We start from the raw sequence: 23,047 nt of genomic DNA, 5'->3' as shown, positions 1-23,047 counted from the left end.
TCCACTCCAGCCATTACCACGAGCCAGTCCTCCCCAATTAAGGTGCACCAACCTCCTGTGTGTTATGGGTATGCTTGTCATCGGCAAAGACTAGGGAATCTTCTAGGGGAACAAAAATAATGAAATAGAGTTAGGTAATGGTAAAAATCTTAGACGAAACCTGGTTCAATCTGCTTTCCAATAGACACTGGGGGACAAATTCATCTTTTAGCAGAACAATAACCAAAAACACAAGGTAAAATATACACTGAAGTTGCTTACCAAAATGACATTGAATGTTCCTGAGTGGCCTAGTTACAGTTTTGACTTATACCGGCTTGAAAATCAATGGCAAGACTTGAAAATGGCTGTCTAGCAATGATCAACAACCAAATTGAAAGAGCTCAAAGATTTAAAAATACTAATAATATGCTAATATTGTACAATCCAGGCGTGCAAAGCTCTTCAAGATTTACCCAAAAAGACTCATCGCTGCCAAAGGTGATTTTAACATGTATTGACTCAGGGGTGTGAATACTTATTTAAATGAGACATTTCTGTATTTAATTTCCTAAATATTTGAAACATTTCTAAAAACACGTTTTCACTTTGTCATTTTGGGCTAGATGGGTGTAGATGTGTGAGAGAAAAAGTATATTTAATATTTGTTTTTGTTCAGGCTGTAACACAACAACGTGGAATAAGTCAAGGGGTATGAATACTTTCTGAAGGCACTGTATCTGCTGGTCTTCATACTGTATTAGACACATAATCTGTTCTAGGCTGCCCGCATCGGGTCACATACTGTAGCACCAAGTATGACCTGGGTTAAGATTATTTGTGCAACGGTCAACTCTCCACTGGGTGACAGAGCAGGCTATAATACTACAGTAATATGATTTTTTTTAAATTTTGGCTATGATGAGACCTATATGCACAATTCAAACCAAATCCTGATACAACTCATGTATAGACAAGGAAAAGAGACTCCCTTACCTGAACAAATAACACCTGCGTCGTTACTATGACAACAGTTATGTGTTCCTCCTCCTGTGTGTGGGCACTGTGTGATGGAGCACTCACTGCCAGAGCAGCCAACATCATCCTGCCAGATGGGTCCACTGCCCTGACCAAAGTAAGCCCTCTCTGGGGCAATATCAGCTCTCCCACAGCCAAGCTGTCTGCAAACCACAGGAGCGTCATTCAAGTCCCACACGTCATTACACACGGTTCGGCAGTAACCAGTTTGATAGACCTCCAGTCTCCCAGAGCAGAGGTCACTCCTATTGACCAGTCTTCTATTAGGTTTAACTAGGAATGATAGAAGAAAATTAAGGAGGAAATGGAAGACTTACAGTATAATATTCAACTAAATCAATGGCAAGTTGACACAAGTATAATCAAGGTATTTACCACAATAGCAACACAGAGGGACTTTTACCTGAGCAGACAACTCAGGTAAAAGAACATGAACATGTAAACTGTCATGGTGTTTTCAATCCTCCATGTGAGCATTCTGTGAGGAGAGCTCTCACTGCCTTTACACCCAACATCATCCAGCCAAGTTGGCCTGCCACCACTACCCTGACCTAAGTGGACACTACTTTGGACACTCACAGCCCTCCCACAGCCCAGCTGGCCACACACCACATGGGCATTGTTTACGTCCCACTTCTGACCACACACTCTTCCCCACTGGGCCTTGTAAAGAATCTCCACTCCACAGCAGTGACTAGTGCCATTTACCAGCCTGATCTCTTCACCAGCTCACAAAGAGGAAAAGAGATGATAGGAAAAATGATTAATAATGATTAATGAGTAATAATGTTTAACACTGCCAGTATGCTCAAAGCTGTTCTATTCAAAGTTCTGTTACAAACGTGTTACTTAAACTTTTTGGACTTGTTTTATGTGTACTTTTAAATGTATTTAAATGATATTCAAACATGCTACTTAAAACCTTTTTGGGACTTCTTCACATGTATACTGAGCAAAAATATAAACTCAACATGTAATGCGTTGTTCCCATGTTTCATTTGCTGAAATAAAAGATCCCAGAAATGTTCCAAATGCACAAAAAGCTTATTTCTTTCAAATTTTGTGCACAAATTTGCTTACATCCCTGTTAGTGAGCATTTCTCCTTTGCCAAGATAATCCATCCACCTGACAGGTGTGGCATATCAAATAAACTGTCACGACTTCCGCCTAAGTCCGCCCTTCTCCTTGTTCGGGTGGTGATCGGCGGTCGACGTCACCGGCTTTCTAGTCACCACCAATCCATGTTTCAGTTTCGTTTTGTTTTGTCTGTATTAATCACACCTGGTTTCAATTCCCATATCATGCTCCTTATTTAACCCTCTGGCATACATTTCTGTTCTGTCCGTGATTGTTGGTGTCTTAAGTGGTTGTTTTATGTGCTAGTGTGTATGTATGTTCCTATTTGGAATTTTTGCTTGGCTTTTTGAGTAAACTCTGTTGTGTTGCTCAAAACCTGTGTCCTGCGCCTGACTCCGCTACATCTCTGCACCCAATCGCTGACATAAACTGATTAAACAGCATGATCATAACACACTGGAGACAATAAGAGGCCACTCTAAAGTGTGCAGTTTTGTCACACAACACAATGCCACAGATCCCTCAAGTTTTGAGGGAGCATGCAATTGGAATGCTGACTGCAGGAATGTCCACCAGAGCTGTTGCCAGAGATTTAAATGTTATTTTCTCTACCATAAGCCGTCTCCAACTTCATTTTAGAGAATTTGTCAGTACGGCAAACCGGCCTCAGACCACATGTAACCACACCAGCCCAGAACATCCACTTCCAGCTTCTTCACCAGCAGGATTATCTGTGACCAGCCACCCAAACAGCTGATGAAACTTGATTTGCATAATCAAAGAATTTCTGCACAAACTGTCAGAAACCTTCACAGGGAAGCTTATCTGAGTGCTCGTCGTCCTCACCAGGGTCTTGACATGACTGCAGTTTGGCGTCCTAACCGACTATAGTGAGCAAATTCCATGGCCCCTAGCATGCGGGAGAAGTGTGCTCTTCATGGATGAAGCCCGGTTTCAACTGTTCCAGGAAGTTAACAGTCAGCGTTTACAGCGTTGTGTGTGGGCGAGCGGTTTGCTAATGTCAACATTGTGAACAGAGTGCCCCATGGTGGCGGTGTGGTTATAGTATGGGCAGGCATAAGCTACGGACAAGGTGCTTTTACCGATGGCAATTTGAATGCACAGAGATACCGTGACGAGATCTTCAGGCCCATTGTCGTGACATTCATCCGCCGTCATCAACTCATCTTTCAGCATGATATTGCATGGCCCCATGTCGCAAGGCTCTGTACACAGTTCCTGGAAGTTGAACATTTCTCAGTTCTTCCAAGGCCTGCATACTCACCAGACATGTCACCCATTGAGCATGTTTGGGATGCTCTAGATCGATGTGTACGGCAGCGTGTTCAAGTTCCTGCCAATATCCAGCAACTTCGCACAGCCATTAAAGAGTAGTGGGACAGCATTCCACAGGCCACAATCAACAGCCTGATCAACTCTATCCAAAGGAGATGTATTGTGCTGCATGAGGCAAGTGGTGGTCACACCAGATACTGACTGGTTTTCTGATCCACACCCCAACCTTTTATTTTGAAGGTATCTGTGACCAACAGATGCATATTTGTATTCCCAGTCATATTAAATCCATAGATTAGGGTGAAATGAATGTATTTCAATTGACTGATTTACTTATATTAACTGCAACTCAATAAAATCATTGAAATTGTAGCATGTTGCATTTACATTTTCGTTCAGTGTGAAGCTGCCAATGAATACGACACCATTTGATGAGCTGTTGGGGAGAAACACAGACAACCAACACATTGCAATTAAACACACATTTACTGATATTGCCATTTCTAAATGGATAACGCCTTATAATAATGTCCAGTAAAATATCATAACATTTTTATGTTTACTCACCATATATGAACTTTTATTGCTACATTTGTACATGTTAGTATGCTTTATATAGATAGTTATTTATACATTTATAAACAACTTTAATTGTAAACCAAGGAAACAAACAATATTTCCATATGCTGTTGTGGTATTTACACCATTTGTAAAGCTAGATGGTTATGTACACAGTATTTGAGAAGGATTCACACCCCTTCACTTTTTCCACATTTTGTTAAGTTACAGCCTTATTCTAAAATTGATTAAATAAATGGTATTCCTCATCAATCTACACACAATAGCCCATAATGACTAAGCGAAAACAGGTTTTTAGACATTTTTGCTAGTTTATTAAAAATAAAAACAGAAATACCTTATTTATGTATGTATTCAGAACCTTTGCTATGAGACTCAAAATTGAGCTCCGTTGCATCCTGAGATGTTTCTACAACTTGATTGGACTCAACATGTGGTAAATTCAATTGATTGAACATGATTTGGAAAGGCACACACTTGTCTATATAAGGTCCCACAGTTGACAGTGCATGTCAGACCAAAAACCAAAACATGAGGTCGAATGAATTGTCTGTAGAGCTGCGCGACAGGATTGTGTCGAGGCACAATTCTGAGGAAGGGTACCAAAAAATGTTTGCAGCATTGAAGGTTCCCAAGAACACAGTGGCCTCCATCATTTTTAAATGCAAGGAGTTTGGAACCAGCAAGACTCTTCCTAGAGCTGACTGTCTAGCCAAACGGAGCAATTGTGGGTGAAGGGCATTGGCCAGGGAGGTGACCAAGAACCCGATGATCACTGACAGAACTCTTCAGAGATGGGAGAACCTTCCAGAAGGACAACTATCTCTGCAGCACTCCACCAATCAGGCCTTTATGATAGAGTGGCCAGATGGAAGCCACTCCTCAGTAAAATGCAAGTTACAGCCCGCTTGGAGTTTGCCAAAAGGCACCTAAAAGGACTCTTGGACATTGAAAAACAATATTCTCTGGTCTGATGAAACCGAAATGGATCTCTTTGGCCTGGATGCTAGTGTCACGTCTGGAGGAAACCAGGCACGGATCATCACCTCGCCAATACCATCACTACGGTGAAGCATGATGGTGGCAACATCATACTGGGGGGGGGGGGGGGGGGGGCGTTTATCAGCAGCAGGGACTGGTAGACTAGTCAGGATCGAGGGAAAGGTAAGCGGAGCAAAGTACATTGATGAAAACCTGCTCCAGAGCGCACAGTACCTCCAACTGGGTTGAAGGTTTAGTGGTAGCGGAAGGTTCAACAGGACAATGACCCTAAGCACACAGTCAAGACAACGCAGGAGTGGCTTCAGGACAAATCTCTGAATGTCCTTGAGTGGCCCAACCAGAGGCCGGATTTGAAGCCGATCGAGCATCTCTGGAGAGACCTGAAAATAGCTGTACAGTGTCCATCTAACCTGACAGCGCTTGAGAGGATCTGCAGAGAAAAACGGGAGAAACTCCCCAAATACAGGTGTGCCAAGCTTGAAGCTTTATACCCAAGAAGACTCGAGGCTGTAATTGCTGCCAAAGGTGCTTCAACAAAGTCCATAGTAAAGGGTCTGAATAATTATGTAAATGTGATATTTCTTTTTTTATTTGTAATAAATGTGCAAACATTTCTAAAAAACTTTTTTTGCTTTGTCATTGTGGGGTATTGTATGTGCATTGATGAGTGAAAAAACCCAGATTAAGGCTGTAACATAACAAAATGTGGAAAAAGTTAAGTGATCTGAATACTTTCGAAATGCACTGTTTGTCAAGCTCAATCATTTCCTTTGTGAAACTGCCCTGTTAGAGATGTACTTCTCAAGTACAGCAGTTAACTTGTTGTGGTTAACGTTTGCCACAGCTGAAGCTTACATTTTTAGAATCAGTTTCACACACTATGGCCTTCTTTCTGTGTTTAAAATCCACAAATTCTGCTTTCTGCTAAATGCTATTAATGACTCTCAACACTTTAATTTGTGAAATAGTTTCTCCACTTGATGTTGTCTTATGTTATTTTCCTATGTAATATGTCAGCAGTGTTGCGGAAACTACTCTCAAGATATAGTTTACCAAACTACCAATTATTTCACACTGGAGGAAGTTGAGCTACAGTAAAGCTACCAATGAGAGAAATATAGTTTGTGTAAATAAAGTTACTTTGAAAAGATTATTCGCTTTTGATCCCCTTTCATCAAAAATATCATATGTAAATCTGAAATGTCATATAACACAAAATGTTAATAAAACATGACTGGAAGTATACATAACTCTAGAGTCAGATGTTAACAGTGTAAGGAGATCTATGTGACAGCCAGATAGGAGAGCGCATCGGCTTAGCCCAGTGGTTCAGGAGAGAAAAAAATATAGTGGGTAGCTTCAGTAGTTAGATACACCGCTACATGGCAAAAGAGTAATTAACTACTGAAAATAAAACCTGTTTGGGATAGGGGGCAGCATTTTCACTTTTGGCTGAATAGTGTGCCCAGAGTGAACTGCCTCCTACTCTGTCCCAGATGCTAATATATGCATAGTATTATTAGTATGGGATAGAAACACTAAAACTGTTTGAATGATGTCTGTGAGTATAACAGAACTCATTTGGCAGGTAAAACCCTGAGATAAATCCAACCAGGAAGTGGGAAATCTGAGGTTTGTAGTTTTTCAAAGCTTGGCCTACCGAATACACAGTGTCTATGGGGTCAAGCTGCACTTGCTAAGGCTTCCACTAGATGTCAACCGTCTTTAGAAACTTGTTTCAGGCTACTGCTATTAAGGAGGGAGGAATGGGAGCTGGATGAGTCATGGGTCTGGCAGAGTGTCGCAGGCTCATGACGCGCTGTCCCGACAGAGTTAGCTCTCGTTCCAGTGCTTTTCTACAGACAATGGAATTCTCCGGTTGGAACCGTATTGATGATTTATGTCAAAAACATCCTAAAGATTGATTTCATACATCGTTTGACTTGTTTCTACGACCTGTAACATAACTTTTTTACTTTTTGTCTGGACGTAGTGCTCGCGCCTCATGAAGATGGATTACTGGGCTGAACACGCTAACAACAAGTGGCTATTTGGACATAAATGATGGACTTTATGGAACTTTATGGAACAAATCAGTAATTTATTGTCGAACTGGGTTTCCTGGGAGTGCCTTCTGATGAAGATCATCAAAGGTAAGTGAATATTTATAATGTTATTTCTAACGTCTGTTGACTTCAACATGGCGGATATTTCTTTGGCTGGATTGGGCTCTGAGCTAGGTCTCAGATTATGCTTTTTCCATGAAGTTTTTTTGAAATCTGACACAGCGGTTGCATTAAGGAGAAGTCTATCTTTAATTATGTGAATAACACTTGTATCTTTTATTAATGTTTATTATGAGTATTTCTGGGATTTGATGTGGCTATCTGCAAAATCACCGGATGTTTTGGAATCAAAACATTACTGCATGTAATGCGTCAATGTAAACTGAGATTTTTGGATATAAATATGCACATTATCGAACAAAACATACATGTTTTGTGTAACATGATGTCCTAATAGTGTCATCTGATGAAGATCATCAAAGGTTAGGGATTAATTTTATCAATATTTCTGCTTTTTGTGACTGCTATCTTTGGCTGGAAAAATGGCTGTGTTTTTTTGACTTGGCTCTGACCCAACATAATCATATGTTGTGCTTTTGCTGTAAAGCCTTTTGAAATCGGACACAATGGGTAGATTAACAAGAAGTTTATCTTTCATTTGCTGTATTGGACTTGTTAATGTGTGAAAGTTACATATTTCTAAAAAACATTTTTGAATTTCGCTCACTGCCTTTTCAGTGGAATGTTTTCGAGGGGTTCCGCTAGCAGAACGCCTGCCCTAGAAAGGATAAGATTTTAATTTAGATCAACTACAACCACGCTAATGCAAAATGTATGTCAGATATAGCTCGCGTTACAGTTACTGAGATTTGACTGTCTGCATGTCTCCCCTAGTAGGAGGACTTGAAAATTGGAAAATATAAAAAAGTATCTATATATACTGTACCAGTCATAAGTTTGGACACACCTGCTCATTCCAGGGTTTTTCTTTATTTTTACTATTTTCGACATTGTAGGATAATAGTGAAGACATCAAAACTATGAAATGACACATATGGAATCATGTAGTAACCAAAAAAGTGTTAAACAAATAGAGATTTGAGATTCATCAAAGTAGCCACCCTTTGCCTTCATGACAGTTTTGCACACGTTTGGCATTCTCTCAACCAGCTTCACCTAGAATGCTTTTCCAGCAGTCTTGAAGGAGTTCCCACATATGCTTAGCACTTGTTCGCTGCTTTTCCTTCACTCTGCATTCCAACTCATCCCAAACCATCTCAATCGGGTTGAAGTTGGGTGATTGTGGAGGCCAGGTCATCTGATACAGCACTCCATCACTATCCTTCTTGGTCAAATAGCATTCTTTTTTTGCATCCTTTTTTTTGGGTGGGATATGTACATAATCGTTTAAGTTGAAAAGTACCCAATTAATGCATCAATTGTTGTTTTGTATGTCAGTTCACAAACTCGATTCCATGGTATTGGGACATAAACATCTGTTCCCAACTTCTTGAATTGTATACGCCTTAGTTGTCAAAACTCTCCATCTTAAGCCATTTAAAGTTGAAATGTTTTTTAATTGGAGGCAGACAATCTACTTCATTCCTTTTTTGAGTAATTGCCTATTCCATTTTTGTGGTAGAGCTGCGATGAGTTGGTTATACTTGCGTCTTGATACATCCCTATCTACATATGTTAATTGCTTGTGTGACAATTGTACCATCTCTATTCACAATCTGATCCGATCCTTTCTGGGATCTGTACACCAAGCACATCAACTTCTAACTTTCAAGTCACAGTTGTGTGAGACTAGAAAGCGGTAATAAGAACTGGAAATGGGAATGAGTCATTTGCTGTAGGTTGGTTTCGATTTTGCGACTATGTGTAACAAGTCATTCGTTAGCCAGGTTCATAGATACCAGAATCCACAGAGTAGCATGTTAAAATTCCATTGCAGACATTCGTATATCCAATACATAAACCGTAGCCTACTGAAACAAGACTAGACAGAGAGAAAATCATACTGTACTTGGATAGAGCAGAAGTCACAGAGACAACAGACACCAATATATAGAGTATACTCTTATTCATGGAAGGAACTTGAAAGAACTTCCTTTATGACAACTTAGTTACTGTAATACGCAAAGACTCACCTAATGCCATAAAGAGTAGAATTGTCACCATCTTGATCCTTGTAATGTCCTCCAATATCAGGTATGATTCTCACCAACACTTGGCAGTAAATTATTGCATTATTTAACCCGGATTTAACAATTTTCTAGTTACAATACAAATAATAAATGACCATGTTCTGGCAATGCTACCTCCAGAGACCAATGTGTGATCTTCTACACACTTTCCGGAAATAAGAGTCTCTGAATCTTGTATGTGTTATTGTAACGTGATCTGCTATAGTCCCTGGTTCACCAAAATGCTGATCTTCAAGTCCCACCACAATCTTACTTTCAGCCTAATAGTGGTCCCACCACCAGTTAAGAAACAACATTTAAAAACACACACAGGCATGGTTCTTTATTAAATGTCATTCTCCGCGTCCAATGATCTGGCATAATCAAAACAGTTATTTATTTATTTCATCCCCAAATGATGGTTGCGCATCCAATTGCATTACAAGGGAGAGTGCAGGGGAAAAAACTGTTGTGTGTTGTCATACTGGCTGCAGTGTGATTGGCCACGAGCAGCAATCTTTCCATTGTGAACGATAGTTCCACTTCTACTGAACAGCAGAGGCAGTGGTGTTGTGGGGAAAGGAGATGAGTAGGTAGGTTACACACGTGTGTGTAAACTGTGGTTAGAGGTAGGGAAATAGCTAGCCTGATCCCAGATCATAATGGTAACGTGGCACAGTTTGTGACTGACGGTGGTGGTAGTGGGAGGGCAGGGGAGGGCATAGATATTGAGAATGTGATACAGTACGGAGGCAGTGGTGTTGTTAAGATAGGTATTTCATTACAGAGGCAGCGCTGTTGGGTGATAATACATACAGTATCATAATACATACGTGGAATGAGGGAGGGACCACCTTGGGAAATGGGGGAGAAATAGGGGGGGATGTGTCAAAGTTCCTAACCCCACTCCACAATGGCCTGGTTTGTCACAATGTGGGAGTCTGTCGGTTAGCTGGCTGGCTCCGTCTGTAGTCATGCCTTCTGGCTGTCCATGCCTGGGAGTGGTAGTGGGCCCCCATCTAATGGGAGGGTGCAGGGGGTCTGCTGCGAGCTGAACTGGGCTGAACAGCTGCCTGGTGGGGCCCCTCCTCCGCTGGAGCAGCCCCATGGCCCTCCAGAACCTTTGAGTTTTCCACCATCTCCTGGATGAGAGGAGGCATGGAGCCTGGGATCTGCATCTTCAGAGAGTGATCACTCTCTCCACTGCTGGAGGAGGAGAAGGAGGCAGGGAGAAAAAGAGAGAGAGGGTCAAGACGGGCCATTCCAAGGTTCTGCCACTACAGCAAAATGATGTATGTAAAGACCCTAAATATTTATCTTCAAATACATGACGGATGACATAGACATACAGTGCATTCTGAAAGTATTCAGACCCCTTGACTTTTTCCACATTTTGTTACATTACAGTCTTATTCTAAAATGGTTTGAATAGTTTTTTCCCTCATCAATCTGCACACAATACCCCATAATGATTTTTAGAAATATCCCATGTACATAAGTATTCAGGCCCTTTACCCAGTACTTTGTTGAAGCACCTTTGGCAGCGATTACAGCCTCGAGTCTTCATGGGTATGGCGCTACAAGCTTGGCACACCTGTATTTGACAAGTTTCTCCCATTCTTCTCTGAAGATCCTCTCAAGCTCTGTCAGGTTGGATGGGGAGCGTCGCTGCACAGCTATATTCAGGTCTCTCCAAGAGACGTTCAATCGGGTTCAAGTCCGGGTTCTGGCTGGGCTACTCAAGGACATTTTAGAGACTTGTCCCGAAGCCACTTCTTGGTTTTGTCTTGGCTGTGTGCTTAGGGTCATTGTCCTGTTGGAAGGTGAACCTTCGCCCCAGTCTGAAGTCCTGAGGGCTCTGGAGCAGCTTTTCATCAAGGATCTCCCTGTTCTTTGCTTCATTCCCTGCCGCTGAAAAAGTTACCCACAGCATGATGCTGCCACCACCATGCCCGTAGGTATCGTGCCAGGTTTCATAGTCTCATGGTCTGAGAGTCCTTTAGGTGGCTTTTGGCAAACTCCAAGCGGGCTGTCATGTGCCTTTTACTGAGGAGTGGCTTCAGTCTGGCCACTCTATCATAAAGGCCTGATAGTTGGAGTGCTGCAGAGATGGTTGTCCTTCTGGAACGTTCTCCCATCTTCCACAGACAAACTCTGGAGCTCTGTCAGAGTGACCATCGGGTTCTTGCTCACCACCCTGACCAAGGCCCTTCTCCCAAGATTTCCACGTTTGGTCGGGCAGCCAGCCTGAGATTTGGTGGTTCCAAACTTCTTCAATTTAAGAATGATGGAGGCAACTGTGTTCTTGGGGATCTTCAATGCTGCAGACATTTTTTGGTACCCTTCCCCAGATATGTGCCTCGACACAATCCTGTCGCGGAGCTCTACAAACAATTCCTTTGTCCTTATGGCTTGTTTTGTACTCTGACATGCACTGTCAACTGTGGGAACTTATATAGAAAGGTGTGTGCCTTTCCAAATCATGTCCAATCAATTAAATTTACCACAGGTGTACTCCAATCAAGTTGTAGAAACATCTCAAGCATGATCAGTGGAATCACGATACACCGGAGCTCAATTTTGAGTCTCATAGCAAAGGGTCTGAATACTTATGTAAATAAGGTATATCTGTGTTTTATTTTGGCAATGGCAATCATTGGATTATGTTGCACATCAAAATATCTTGAAACATGCGTTCCTGCTTGGACGTGTTAGATGAAATCACTTCTTGAATTCCTCAGTTGTCTATATATTATACTTCTTCATAAAGCACTATGAATTACTTTATAAGATGATTACTCGTGATTTGAAGTTCAGAACGAGAAAGTTTAGGCTATATATAAATAATGGTGCTCAAATAAAAAATGATTCAACAAAAGAATGTATCAGCCTATTCGAGTTGTAGATTAACATCTCAGATTCCAGTGTTCGAAATTGTAAACATGGGATTTCTTTTCATGCGACAGCCAATGGCAATGTCCGCTTCAGGTATAATGCCAGGAGGTGCTTGTGGATTTGACAGCTCTAACACAGTTCCACCCCCAACAACGCCAAAACAACAGCTATGGGGATGTTGGCTAAAGCGTATCTGATTGAATAGAGCTCTAAATCGTTAGCTAGGCGTATAAGGTTTAAGCAGACAGGCAGACAGACTGAAAGTGAACAAGAAAAAGCACAGAGTGACAGCAGACAAGATGCTGACACAGACAGACAGCATAACAGGGAGGCAAACAAAATGGCTAGTGCAGAGGCCCAGTTATAGGGGTGAGGTTTATCTCCAGCGGGGTTTTTACATATTGTATTTGTTTTAAATATGCTTGTTAGAAAAGAGGAGGAGGACCATGTCTCGTCAGTCACTGGTACATAAATGGTTGAGAAACTCTGTACTGTGCTGCCAAAGTTATGTCAGCCCTACTGCCTGTGCCTAAGTCTAACTCAGAGTGGATGCTGAATGTCAGACAGAAGGCTCAATCCTGGTGTAGATTGAGGTCTGTGACAGGGTCTGGGCACCAGTCTGGGGTGAGTTGGCGGTGCGAGCAGTAGTCGGGGCTGGTGTGGATAAAATGCCAAGGCCGAATTCTTGTCCCTGGCAAACAGTATGGAAGAGATAAATAGTTGTCTCTCTGGCGTGGCACCAGGTGGGATCCTTGTCTTTAGGCAGCCATTTTTTCTTCATGTCTGCTGTTCTCTCAACCTAGTAATGCAGCTTGTGCTCCAGACAGTGTGTGTCAGCCAGGCTGGAGGAGAAAAAACACAAAAAATCAATAAATGTGAACACCAGTCAAGAGTGGGTTTCCCTCTGAGGCTGTCTCGCTGCTGCATGTTGGCCACTGCACCGATGCTATTGTGGGGGACCCGTGTGTGTGTGCATGTGTGCATGTGTGTGTGTGAGTGAGTGAGTGAGTGAGTGAGTGAGTGAGTGAGTGAGTGAGTGAGTGAGTGAGTGAGTGAGTGAGTGAGAGAGAGAGAGAGTACAGTGTGTAGACTATGTAGTGTGTTTCGACATAATGAACGATGTGACAAAACTTCTCCCTAGTGGATATAATAAGACCTGCATTACCATGTCCTTCTGCTTTATAGGTTTCTTCAAAATTCAAAAGGCACTCGCACATCTGAGCTATCTTTGTTGCATGTGCACGGTAACAGTTGAATAAAATGAGAAAAAAAGAAGAAACCCTGCATACCACTCTTGATAGTATCACTGTTCTTTAAACCTAGAATGCATTCGCCGGGTCAACATGACCCGTCCTAATGTCAACCCGGGCTAATGTCAACGTGACCCGGCCTAATGTCAACGTGACCCGGCCTAATGTCAACATGACCCGGCCTAATGTCAACGTGACCCGGCCTAATGTCAACGTGACCCGGCCTAATGTCAACGTGACCCGGCCTAATGTCAACGTGACCCGGCCTAATGTCAACGTGACCCGGCCTAATGTCAACGTGACCCGGCCTAATGTCAACATGACCCGGCCTAATGTCAACAAGACCCGGCCTAATGTCAACATGACCCGGCCTAATGTCAACAAGACCCGGCCTAATGTTTTTTTTAGCTGTATTGATCCCCCCCCCCCCCCCCCCAAAAAAAATGTCAGCATCTATATATATATAGAAGATAGAATAGAGGAATTCCTTATACAATGTGTCTTTAATGTTCTAACATCTTAGTTTTGTTTTTTAATTTCTTATTTTTTAAATAAAAATAGTTTTTGCATCACTACCCCAAGTTTTCATATGTGGGTCAAATATGACCTGTATGTATTACCAAACGTATTCACTGCATTGCACTCGTTAATTAATTACATATTTGTTAAATATCTTGCTTTTAATGTTCATTAATCACCATTTTCATTACTCCTTTTTTTAACTCATTGAGTATAAGGAGTTTCATAAGGAGGCTCATAAGAATGTTGACAGATATACAACAAAAATGGTTTAACAGATGCTTGATGAGGAAGCCATTTGTGCCTCTGACTCAGAAATTGAGGTATCCAATTCAGATGACACAGACTATGGTGCCTGTGGGTCAAGTTGGAGTTGTGGATGCCCCTGGTAGTCTAGCTGTCCTAGATGATTCTACAGATGGGGAGGAAAACCAGGAGAGTGAAGACCAGTCAAATAGACTGAGTAAAAGGGGTCTTACTGGAGTGAAACCCCCCCCCCCCGCTCACAGACAAACACACATTAAAGGAAGGACCAGAAGCCATAACATCCTGAGGAGCTGCCCAGGGTCTGTGCCGGGGTCCACAGCTGTGTCACCAAAAGTTGCCTGGGAGCTGTTCATTAGTGACAGGATCTTTGAGGAGGTCCTAAATTGTACATATTTAGAAGGACGGAGAAGAGCGACGGCAAAAGGGACAGAGTGGAGAGACAAAGAGGAACTAAAGGCCTTTATTGGTTTAACCCTCCTTACCGGCGTGGAGAACAGGTGGGATGATTCCCACAAGAGAGCTATTTTTGGATCCACTGCAGAATCCAATGAATAATATGAGGATATCCGTCGCTACCTGAGGCTTGATGACAAGAGGACCAGAGTGTTCAGAGAGGCAACAGACCACCTGGCAGCCTTCTAGTATGTAAGGAACCTTTTCCTAGAAAACTGTAGGGGAAGGCTCATACCCAGCAACTGCAGCTTTCCTCCAGATGTGATGCTTGGCATTCCGTCCAAAGTGATCTTGGTTTCATCAGACCAGAGAATCTTGTTTCTCCTGGTCTGAGAGTCCTTTAGGTGCCTTTTGGCAAACTCCAAGCAGGCTGGCATGTGCTTTCGCCTGGCCACTCTACCATAAAGGTCTGATGGTTGGAGTGCTGCAGAGATGGTTGTCCTTCTGGAAGGCTCCCCCATCTCCACAGAAGAACTGAGGCAATGGAAAGATGTAGGGTGATAAAAGAGAGCCATGCCAGCACCACTCAGAGCAGTCAGGGCCAGAAGAGGAAGAGGTGCCAGCTATGCCCAAGCGCAAAGGATAGACAAGTCAGCTGCTGGTGTTCTCATTGCAACACACCCATCTGCAAATAGCTTGTGGTTTGTAACAAATGCATGGACTAGACAGAATAAATAAGCATCACACACACACTTTGTTCCTTTTAGTGTTCATGCTTTCTAAATTCACAATTGTTAGTGCTGTTGTTTATATTGATGATAAACTTAGGATTTTCAAAAAAAAAAAATGAAATATTATAAAACGTGCTTACGGTGGTTTTTATTTTGTTCTTCACACTAAATGGTTGAACGTGAAACTTTGTTTCCGTTATGAAATTTCATAATATGAAATGTGTGTCAAACTGTTGAATAGCGTCTGAAAACATTTCAAACAATAAAATAATTATTGAAAGTTACAAATCATTACTCAAAAGAATTATGTTCCATAAAACTGATAATATTTTAGACCCACTTTAAATAAAACACAGATTTTACATTATTTGGTCACTTTGACCCGGCAAATGCATTCTTGGGGCGCCATGTTTACTATGCATCCTACTATGCATAAGCTTTACTTATCGGCCACGTGACCTTCGTCAAAGCTTTTGTGAGTTTTTTAAAATTATGTAGACATAGCCCCACCCACATCCGTTCCACGTATCGAATGGGGTTGGAGTCGAGAGAAAACAAATAAGTGCTACCAAGTATATCAATGTGCATTTCACAAATATTAGAATAAAGTGTGCACATAAAATGTTTCAAACACGTCTGTAAAACCACAATGAGGACATCGACCTACCAAACAAGTTTTGATAAATTGTTGGGTACAGCGCAAGGAAAACGTCACAGTAATCTGAAATGGGGGCATAATTCATGGTCACGTTTACAACATAACATATATATCATTAAGACCAGGAAATAATGTCTGGAGGGTTAAAATCCCAAAACATTCTATTTTGCTAAGAGTATTATTTATATCACCTTCCCTGTCTGATATCTTAACTTTCTCTAGAAATGTAGAAATGTCATGCTTTAGGTCATTAAAATGTACTGCGACTGGATAATCCCTGTCCTTTTTCCTGATTGAACTTTAATGTTCACAAATTCTCTGTTTGAGAGAACGAGAGGTTTTACCTACACAACACAGCCCATGTGGAACCTGTTGAGTGTAGGGGGCAGTATTTTGATGTTTGGATGAAAAACGTACCCAAAAGAAACTGCCTATTTCTCAGGCCCAGAATCTAGAATATGCATATAATTGTCAGATTAGGATAGAAAACACTCTAAAGTTTCCAAAACGGTCAAAAATATTGTCTGTGTGTATAACAAAACTGATATTGCAGGCGAAAACCTGAGGAAAATCCAACCCTGTTTGCTGTTTTTCCTGAAAGCTCTCTGTTCCATTGCCTGCCTTCGCTCCATTTAAAGGGATATCAACCAGATTCCCTTTCCTATGGCATCCCCATAGTATGAACAGTCTTGAGACATAGCTTCAGGCTTTTATTTTGAAACATGAGTGAGAAAGATCACATCGCGTCATTGGATGGCTGGGTACCAGCAGCGTTTTGCATGTGCAACAGCTTGGAGCAGACATTTTCTCTCTCTCTCCTATTGAAGAAGCTACAGTCCCGGTTGAAATATTATCGATTATATATTGTAAAAACAACATGAGGATTGATTATAAAAAACGGTTGACATGTTTCTACGAACTTTATGGACACTATTTGGAGTTTTCATCTGCCCGGTCATGACCGCTCGAGCCTGTGGATTTCTGAACATAACGCGTCATCCAAATGGAGATATTTTGGATATAAAAATAATCTTTATAGAACAAAAGGAACATTTATTGTGTAACTGAGACTCGTGAGTGCAAACATCCGAAGATCATCAAAGGTAAGCGATTAATTTTATTGCTTTTCTGACATTCGTGACAAATCTACTTGGCTGCTAGCTGATTGTAAAATTTTGTCTGCTGAGAAAGATGTCCTTACATAAACGCTTGGTATGCTTTCGCCGAAAAGCTTTTTTGATATCTGACATGCCAGGTGGATTAACAACAAGCTATTTCATGAAAATGTAATATTTTTAGTAATTTAATTTGAATTTGGCGCTCTGCAATTCAGCGGATGTTGACGAAAATGATCCCGGTAACGGGATGGGTGCATCAAGAAGTTTTTAATCATGTCAATAACATGGGTGGTGGAGCACATAATAATGCCATTTATTTGGAACCATTTTCCTGTATGTATTTTGCTTGTCAGGTCAATGGTAGATCGAAAACTTGTTTGGTAGGTCGATGTCCTCATTGTGGTTTTACAGACTTGTTTAATACGTTTTATGTACACACTTTTTTCTAATATGGATGAAATGCACATTGTTATATTTGGTAGCACTTATTTGTTTTCTCTCGACTCCAACCCCATTCGATGCGTGGCATGGATGTGGGTGGGGCTGTCTACATAATGGTGGTAATTTAAAAAACTCACAAAAGCTCTGACGAAGGCCACGTGGCCGATAAGTAAAGCTTTTTAAAAGAACAGTGATACCCTGACTACACCGTTCAGGTCGCAAAATAAATGTACTAATCTATGTTATTCAATTATTGCACCCACACTGCTCGTGCGTGTCAACGAGCATCTGCGTTGCTAATGGCTAAAATAGAAGTCATTCCTATTTCTGGTGCAGAATGCGCTGCAAGTCCTGCCTCTCCCATTTTCTCATTGGTTTATAGAAGCAGGTACCAACATGCCATCTCCTCATTGGTTATACCCACGTGGGTGATTGAAAGACAAACTTTGTTGCCGGTCGTCGTGGTAATACTATGAAAGTTTAGATGCCAATCACCATATAAGTTCAAAGATGATAAAGCCTGGAAGGAGGAGAGATGATTAGAAACAATTTAGTTGACCGTTTTATGTGTGGATTAATTGTTGGAGCAGAGGACCTTGTGCATTTCAGGTAAAATAACAACTCAATGTTAATATACCAGGACTAATTAGCTAGCAACAGCAAACTAGCTAAATAGGACAAATTAGCTAGCAAGTGCAAGCTAGCTAGCTAAATTGCCATACATGTTTAATGCTTTTTGACCTGTCCCCAAATTAATGTAATTGGTTCAAAGTTTGTTTTTATATTTTAACCTGCGTGTCGTGATCACATTTGGTGTGGGGGGACAAAATAAATTTATGCACGATGGCGCACGCGCACAGCCGGTTTGAGTTCCATGTAATACAATCAAGAGCAGTGTGCGGGTTTCTTCTTTTTTTCTATTTTTTTGCTCCATTTTATAAGTTTCTTCAAAATGAGAGTTGTTGGTCAGGGTCGATTTTGGCCTTCTGCGTTAGCTGTACAGTATTTAAATCTCTGCATATTTTCAAAACAATTTTTGTTCATCAACAACAATTTAAGTTTTAAGCTTTTGTTAAAAAGTAGTCAGGTTTCATGGATTTCATGTTCTTTATAGCCACACACACAATAATCAAAAATGTACACTGAAATCAAAATTATTGTTACATATACATACAGTACAAATGTATTTGCTTTTTGTCATACTGTACACTTGGGGAAAAAAATGTGCTATCTAGAACCTAAAAGAGTTCAACAGCTGTCCTATAGGAGAACCCTTTGAAGAATCCTTTTTTGGTTCCAGGTAGAACCCTTTACACAGATGGTTCTACATGGAACTCAAAAGAGTTCTACCTGGAACCAAAAAGGGTTATCCTATGCAGACAGCCAAGAAAACCTTTTGGGACCCTTTTTTCTAAGAGTGTAGATCTCAAGTTTAGCACATCACAACCAGTCATTGCTACGACTATTCTTTGACAGCACAACTCCTTGACAGCACACTGGACGTTATAGAAGATAAACAGTCTAGTATTAATATAGTATTAATATATTTACTTAAAAAAATGAAATAATATATTATGTTCAATGCGTGCAGCCAATTCATCAAGACAATCACTATTTTTAAACTGAAGTAAATAATGTAATAATTGTAAAATATATACATAACAAAGTTAAGTCAGAAAACGCATACAATTACCTGGCAGCAATACAACTAGAACTCATACACCCAAACTATTTACATTTAAATTCTAATTCATATTCAAAGAAAGACATTACTCGTATCTACTAAGTGAACATTTTTGTTTTTTTAAGTTATTTTCTAAGCCCTTATAATTCAACTCACAAAGCTAACCTTTCATGCCTCTCCTGGCATCAATATCTCTGCTTCAGCATTCGTATTACAAGGCCTTCACTCATAGTTTGCGTATATGTTGTCATCTTCTTCATAGTCATTCTCCCTTCCAGATGTACATGAAGTGAGCTGCTCCAGGTCTAAAGACTCACTGTCTTCATCGTAGATGTCTTCAGCAAAATCCCTCTCTGTGAAGGTATCTGCATTTTCATAGTCGGACTCATCTTCCTCACTTGCCTCTGGCCCTTCACCTTGGTTGTTTCCACACTTGTTCATGGATTCTGGAGCATTCCTGAGGATGAATACAAACATTTGAGTTACATGCCTGGGGCCGGATTCATAAAACATTAATGAGAAGTTCATAAGATAGTTCGTAAATGCAATTCCTCAATTCTTAGGAATTCATCATTTTCTTAAGAACTTCGTAAATATCTTGCTTAAGTACTTCGTAAATATCTTCTTATGTGGCATTGAAATTAGTGACGTGCTTGACACCAATAAATAAGCCTATGTGAAAGGGATGATGGGATTTGGCGCACTATAATAAAGTGTTGATATTTCAATTGTATTAATTTTCTTTTTATGCTTTATGTCTCGGGAATGAGAATGTTTTAGCTGGCTCGTTAACCCTTTACACACAAACAAAAAAACATCTTTCACACATTTACAGCCATCAGACTAACATTAGCTACTGTACATCAAAACCAAAAATGGATAACCAGAAAGCTCAATGAAAACTTAAACAAGAGCTTGAAGTGATGGTGGAAGAAATAGCAGCCAGGAAAAGGTTGCTGTTGGGGAAACTTCATAACTGCAGGTTCATTGCAGAGACCAAAAAGAGAGGATGGGCGAGAGTGGCCGAGCCTGTCTCTGCCCTCGGGGGTATGGCAAGGGACGGTGACGCCATGAAAAAAAAGTGTTCTGACATCAAGTAAGGTACTAAGAAGAAGGGAGCCGAGAGACCATTTATGTGAACCAGCTGGAGGAGAAGGTGTCGTCCATCATAGAGATGGTGGTAGAGGGACTGCGCAACCGGTAGGTTAGTTACCTACTTTAGCTAGCAAACGTGTAAAGACATTAAGTCCAACGTAGCTAACGACGTTCACGTTAGCTAAGTTAAGCAAGGTCCTCTTTGCAAATTTACGAGATAGTGCTAGCTATTTAACACTTATTGAATCTTGTAATATATTGTTAATTACTAGCTTGCTATATAGTGCGTGTTTAATTTGCAATCTGGCTGTATTTAAATATCCGGTAGCCAACTGTTTCTGTGGAGCAAGAAAACATGAATGGTTACAAAAGTACCCATGTGTCTTGAGACAAGGGTTTAGCTGTCATAAAGTTACGTTAATCACATTTCTTCTTAACTTTTTTCTCAGGAAAAACCTATTTCCAAAAACTATATTGAGGAATAGCAACTTTGCTTAACTTTCTTCTTAAGTCTATATTTGAGGAAAAAATGCCAGTTAAGAAGAAATGTCTTTTTAAGAAGTTTTCGTGAATCTGGCCCCTGGACTGCAGGTCAGGATCTTGGCACAGGTTATCCTTTCATAACTGCAGACATTTTTTATCATTATTTTTGGTGGTAAGCAACTTCCTTTTCACATGTATTCCTGCGTGGCATCCTTTTTTCAAGTCTTCCATCTTTGCTTTTGACAAAGGTTTCTACGTTGACATAGTCCTCTTCGTCATTTTCCTCACTCACTGACACACATCACGACAAGAGAGATACCACAACACTACATTAAGAGAGACCTAAGACAACAACATAACATGGCAGCAACACATGACAACAAAACATGGCAGCAGCACAACATGGTAGCAGCACAAAACAGGGTACAAACATGATCGGGTACAGACAACAGCACAAAGGGCAAGAAGGTAGAGACAACACATGACTTACTCATTATTTTTAGTGGTAAGCAACTCCCTTTTCACATACATTCCTGCATGGCATCCTTTTTTCAAGTCTTCATCTTTTCTCTTGTTGACAAAGGTTTCTACGTTGACATAGTCCTCTTCATCATTTTCTTCACTCGCTGCAACCACAGTGTTTCCATATGTGCTAATGTTATTGGCAGCTGAGGGATTGATCAGTTTAATTCATTTAAATAACGTCAGTGAATATATGCATGAATAGATATCATAAACAGTACAAAACCATAACAAAATTAGGGTTGAACAATTCCAGTAATCAAAATGTCCAGGTTTTCAAGATATCCTGGTTGGAGGATTCCATATTTCCTGATGAATCCTTCCTGATTTTCAGGAATCTTCCAACTGGGTGTTCTTGAAAACCTGGGTATTTTGCAGCCCGAACCTGAATCCTGTTTAGAGGAGCTAGATCTTACTTTCTCTGTTTATCATAATAGACTGCTCTCTGCTGCTTATCTTCCTCCAGACTAGACAAGGAATGAGCAGCAGGAGGAGGAGCAGTAGCCCACATATTGCACCAGGGGAAATAATGGGGACTATGGATGCTATGGAGAGAAACACCATATTCAACATCTTTCAGAAGACCACATTTTATAATTCGCATAGCTATCAAATTCTTCTGCAATGTAAAACATTGGTCTTAAACAAATATTGCAAGAATGATAGGACTGATAATATCTATATTTTTTTCTACTCACAATCCTTACATATGGCCTTCATGGTAATGCACTAGAAAACATAAAACTAAAATGTATTTTACCTCGAATGCTGACTGTCAGCAACTCTGTCTTGGTAGAATGGAATGACAGGGTGGAGACATTAACTTCATAAACACAACTGTAGTTCCCCTGGTCTGTATAGTCTGCAACAGGAAAGTGAAAGGAGGCAGAGTGGTTGACTGCTGGCTTAGTTTCAGTCCTGTTGGACCCAGAGAATTCCAGGCAGAAGAGGCCTCCAGGATACTGTGGCTGAATGGAGCAGATGATGGAGAAGCTGTGGCCCCTGGTCACCTCTGGCCCCTGAAGTCCCCAGAACATCCCTCCATTTGGAGCATTGAGAGAGATGTTGGGCTGTAACAAGACAACTAGCAAAAGACAAGAGCAGGTTGTTAACGTGTGCACTAAACTGCAGCATAACAGTAATCTTTCTCGACAAGAGAACACTATGTTAGAATACATTATGAAGAGATATCCAAACTCTTGCATTGAAGAACATATAATCTCAGAACCCAGTGTTCCTCTTGCTGATGGTGTTCACCCATTAATGTTTAGTTGCTCACCTATAACAGAGAATTCAACAGAGTCACTTTGAGGGGAGCTGAAGTTTCTACTGGATACCCTTGACTCATACTGACATCGGTATGACCCCTCATGGCTAAAGACCTCTTTAGGAATGTTGAAGATGACAGAGTTGCTACTTGTGGTTTTGTCCATTCTGAACGAGCCTAAAGTCTTCTTTAATTTGAATGCTCCACCCAAGTGTTGTGTTGTGACGGAGCAGATGATGTCAACTCCATCACCCCAGGCAACCTCTGTGGCAGATCTCAGAGTTATTTGGGGCTTTTAGAGGGTCACTTGCTGTTCCCAGTCCACCTGGTCATGCTGCTGCTCCAGTTTCAACTGTTCTGCTTGCGGCTCTGGAACCCTGACCTGTTCAGCAGACGTGCTACCTTGTCCCGGGCCAGCTGTTTTCGATTCTCTCTCTCTACAGCACCTACTGTCTCTATCTCTGAATGATCGGCTATGATAACCCAACTGACATTTA

General features: G+C 41.0%; 1 pseudogene; it reads right to left on the bottom strand.

Annotated features, from left to right (window-relative positions):
* Positions 1 to 23,047, bottom strand: part of LOC110538073 — a 43,813-nt pseudogene that overhangs the window by 5,496 nt on the left and 15,270 nt on the right.

This window comes from Oncorhynchus mykiss, chromosome 12 (assembly GCF_013265735.2).
Source record: "Oncorhynchus mykiss isolate Arlee chromosome 12, USDA_OmykA_1.1, whole genome shotgun sequence".
Classification (NCBI taxonomy): domain Eukaryota; kingdom Metazoa; phylum Chordata; class Actinopteri; order Salmoniformes; family Salmonidae; genus Oncorhynchus; species Oncorhynchus mykiss.
This window is presented reverse-complemented; position numbering and strand designations above follow the sequence as displayed.